We start from the raw sequence: 4,367 nt of genomic DNA on the forward strand, positions 1-4,367 counted from the left end.
CCTGCCTGCCCCAGTTAGCAATGTGGACGGGGCTTCTGAAATAGCTCGGCAGCTTTAGATTCAGAGTGGTTGTTGCCCTCAAGCTGTCTACACCAGAAAAAGCATCACCTACATGTTGCCAGGAGCTGAATTTGTCCAAAAAGTAGGTCCAAGTTCAATATCCTAAATAACCTGTTACATTTCAAGAGACTCTTATTCTATAAAAGGACCAGACAAGTCTTTTGAGTCAACCTGATCTCTGGGCCAAGAAGCATAAGAGAGTACAAGCTATTTAGTCCCTGGAAATTTAAGCTTAGAGTTTTTGTTGTTACTGTTATTTTTCTCTAATTAGAATATCTTTTGCCCAGTGAACTGAAATCAGTTTGTTCTTGCAAAGGAGTTCAAGCATCAAATGGGTATTAGAACTAGAACTGTATTGTTCTTTGATGTCCTTCAGTTTGATCCAACCAAAATTCATTGAACACTTACTATCTGTCAGGCACTATCATAGGTGGGGATACAACAGTGGACCAAACATTAGTCTAGCCTCCTAGGAGCCATTATGAGTGGAGGAGACTGAGATGAAAAGATAACCATCACTCTGCCTGGAGATGAAGGCAGATACTTCCATAGAAGGCAGATGTTACCATAGAGAGAAGGCAGATGCTTCTAGAGGCTCATTGGATGAGCAGTTATTGAGCAGCTACTGTGTATCCAGTGCTCCAGTGAGGAAGGAAACTATCCAGGGAATCCTTAGTTATCATAAGCAGGAGGCTTTAGAGAAAAGGCCCTAGCTCCTCTGTCTCCTGTTGCTCTCTAGTCTCTTGTTAGCAATTTGCTTCCTCCTTCCAGTTCTAATATTCCATCCCTATTCTCTGTTTAATTTTAGCACAGACTCCAAGCGTGAGGAAATGGGTCAATACTCATAACTGAATGTGTTTAGTATATGTTAAAAATAGAACCCTTTGTAAGGGAAGTCTTTTAGAAGAGTGTTTTTCAAACTTTTGTGTCCAGGGCCGGCCTGGTGGCGCACTCGGTAGAGTGCGGCGCTTGGGAGCCCGGCGGCGCTCCCGCTGAGGGTTCGGATCCCATAGAGAGACCGGTCCGCTCACTGGTTGAGCACGGTGCGGGCACGACACCGAGGGTTGCGATCCCGTTGCCGGTCGCGGTACGGGCGCGACACTGAGGGTTGCAAAAAAAGACAAAAAGGGGAAAAAAAAAAAACTTTTGTGTCTGCAACCCACATCATGAAATATATATTGCATCGCAAACTAATACACATGTGCACATGCAGTTATATATAAAATTCAGTACTTCTCTGGCTACATGAAATGCAACCTGGTGTTTTCTATTATATTCTATACTCTTTCATTTAAAAAAAAAATTGACCATCTTGACCCACTAAATTGCTTTCTTGACCTGTTCACAGCATGCAGTTTAAAGACATGGTCCCACAAACCTAGACAATGTCTCTTTTGGATTGAAAGCCATGCTGTACCCTAAGGACAGAGAGCATACAAGAAATTTCTTAATATCTTTCCTTCTGCTGTTTTCTCTGCCTTAATTTTGACATGACATCCACCCAATTTCCTTTTGGAATTTTCTTAGAAATAATGACTTCTCAAACTTACTTCCTTGCCTCCTTGAAATAAATTCGAACTTTCAGCATGCGTATTTTATTCATTAAATTTTTAAAAGTAATTTTCTTCTAATTTTGTATAGATATCAGAATAAAAGGCATAGGTACCATTTTGTCCCTGCCCAAGTGATACTATAAGCATCTGCATTTAAGGTGTTATCTCAGTGTTCTATGTTCCTTAGCCAACATAGGTGAGTCACAGACTAGCATCAGGGCTGTGCTTCAGTGTGTTAAGTATCTCCCTGTGTTTCTGTCCTAAAAGTGTAGTATTTATATGATCTTGTTTCACTGTGATTTAGTGTCCCTATAGTATAACTTTTATGGGGTTTGCATTTAAATGCTTAATTTGTATTTTAATCACGGATCATCTTGTGTCTTTTCCTATTGTTTTTTTAAAGTTTTTTATTATTNTTTATCCCTCTGTGCCTTCCTTGTTTCACTCAACATAAGTTTCTCCAAGTTCATCCATGTTGTTGCACATGGGAGTATTTCATTCTTTTTCATGGCAGAGTGGTATTCCATAGTGTATATATATTGTGGTATATAACTGTGGTATTCCCACAGTTTCCTTATCCAATCATCTATTGATGTACATTTTGGTTGGTTATATACATAGTGTATATAACTGTGGTATTCCCACAGCTTCCTTATCCAATCATCTATTGATGTACATTTCGGTTGGTTATATACATAGTGTATATAACTGTGGTATTCCCACAGTTTCCTTATCCAATCATCTATTGATGTACATTTCGGTTGGTTCCATATCTTGGCTATTGTAAACAGAGCTGCAATAAGCATGGGAGTGCAGTTATTTCTTTGACATGATGATTTCCATTCCTCTGGATATATACCCAGAAGAGGGTTTGCTGGATCATATGGAAGATCTATCTGTAGTTGTTTGAGAAACCTCCAAATTGTTTTCCAGAGTGGTTGTACTAATTTACAGTCCTACCAACAGTGCAGTAATGTTCTCTTCTTTCCACACCCTTGCCAGCATTTGTTATTCACCGTCTTTTTGATAATAGCCAGTCTAACTGGGGTGAGGTGGTATCTCAATGTGGTTTTAATTTGCATTTCCCTAATGAGTAGTTATGTTGAGCATTTTTTCATGTATCTGTTGGCCATTTGTATGTCTTCCTTTGAAAAATGTCTATTCAACTCCTTTGCCCATTTTTTAATTGGGTCATTTATTTTTTTACTCTATAATTGCTTGAGTTCTATGTATATTCTGGATATTAGCCCCTTGTCGGATGCATAGTTGGCAGAAATTTTCTCCCACTCTGTAGGTTGTCTTTTCACTCTGTCGATTTTTCTTTTGCTGTGCAGAAACTTTTTAGTTTGATATGGTCCCATTTGTTTATTTTTTCTTTNTTCATTCTTCTGCATATGGATATCCAGTTTTCCCAGCACCACTTGTTGAAGAGGCAGTCTTCCCCAATGTAGATTTTTGTTGCCTTTGTCTAATATCAGGTGGCTATAAGCCTGAAGAGTGATTTCTGCATTCTCAATTCTACTCCACTGGTCTGAATGTCTATTTTTATACCAGTACCATGCCATTTTGCTTACAACAGCTTTGTAGTATAATTTGAAGTCTGGCAGAGTTATGCCTCTGGCTTTGTTTTTTTTGCTCAGGATTGCTTTGGCTATTCAGGGTCTTTCATATTGCCATATGAAAGGTAAGATTGTTTTTTCCATTTCTGTGAAGAATGTCATTGGTATTTTGATGTCTTTTCTTTTTTTGTTTTTGTTTTTGTTTTTCGTTCTGTTGAGCAAGACAGAAGTCTTTTGACCAGGCTGCATCGAGTAGTACAAAGAACACCAGACCTGAAGCTGTAGATTTAATTGTAGCCCTGGTTCTGCATTAACTCATTGCAGAAGTTACCACTAACTGGTTGAATCTCCAAAGGCTTCCTATGATTCTACTAAGGCTATCACACTGCATCAATTGAGTGTTTTCTCACCTTTCTCTCCTGTGAGTGTGAGACCCTTTGATTTCATATCTCTGGAATCTAATGCATAGGCTAGCACATGGAAGGCACCAAGGGCTGTTTACTGAATGGAATGGAGTTAAAAGGCAGGCAGAGGCTGGGCTGTAAAGGGCCCTATGGTTCAGAGTAAGGGTCTGGACTTTATCTTGTGGGTATGAGGGGCCAGAGAGAGTTTCAGACAGGAGAGTGACATGAAGATTTGGGTTTCACAAATANATGAGGGGCCAGAGAGAGTTTCAGACAGGAGAGTGACATGAAGATTTGGGTTTCACAAATATAGGGGCATGGATACTTGCTGGGAGGTTCAGGAGAAAGGTAAGTCCCTGAGGAAGACGGGGAAGGGAGACAGAGAAGGAGAGCCAGAGTTCAGAGATATCAAGGGAGGGAGAACCTGCAGGATGTGGGAGGTGAGGAGAGGGAATAGCTTCTGGCAGCGACTAGAGAGTCAAGAGGGCCAGAGGACCAGGAAGATGAGGAGGAAAGAAAATGGGCTTATTCTCTTGAGTTTGGAGTATCTTTTTGAGACAGATCCAGGCTTGGATCTTAACTAGAGGAAAACCTTCTTGATTTGTGGATGGCCAGAGCCTGCCAAGGAGGGGGAGCAGCTGTGGGGAAGGCTGATGGGTAGGCCCTGGGTCATGTGACACAGATCCTACTCACAGTCTTGTCACTATTGAATTAGGATCTACATGTACATTTTCCCTAAATATACAGGTAAAGGCATAAATGCTGTTCGTGGATGAAATCTTTTTTTTTTT

This window comes from Galeopterus variegatus, unplaced genomic scaffold, assembly GCF_000696425.1.
Source record: "Galeopterus variegatus unplaced genomic scaffold, G_variegatus-3.0.2 Scaffold7296, whole genome shotgun sequence".
Taxonomy (NCBI): domain Eukaryota; kingdom Metazoa; phylum Chordata; class Mammalia; order Dermoptera; family Cynocephalidae; genus Galeopterus; species Galeopterus variegatus.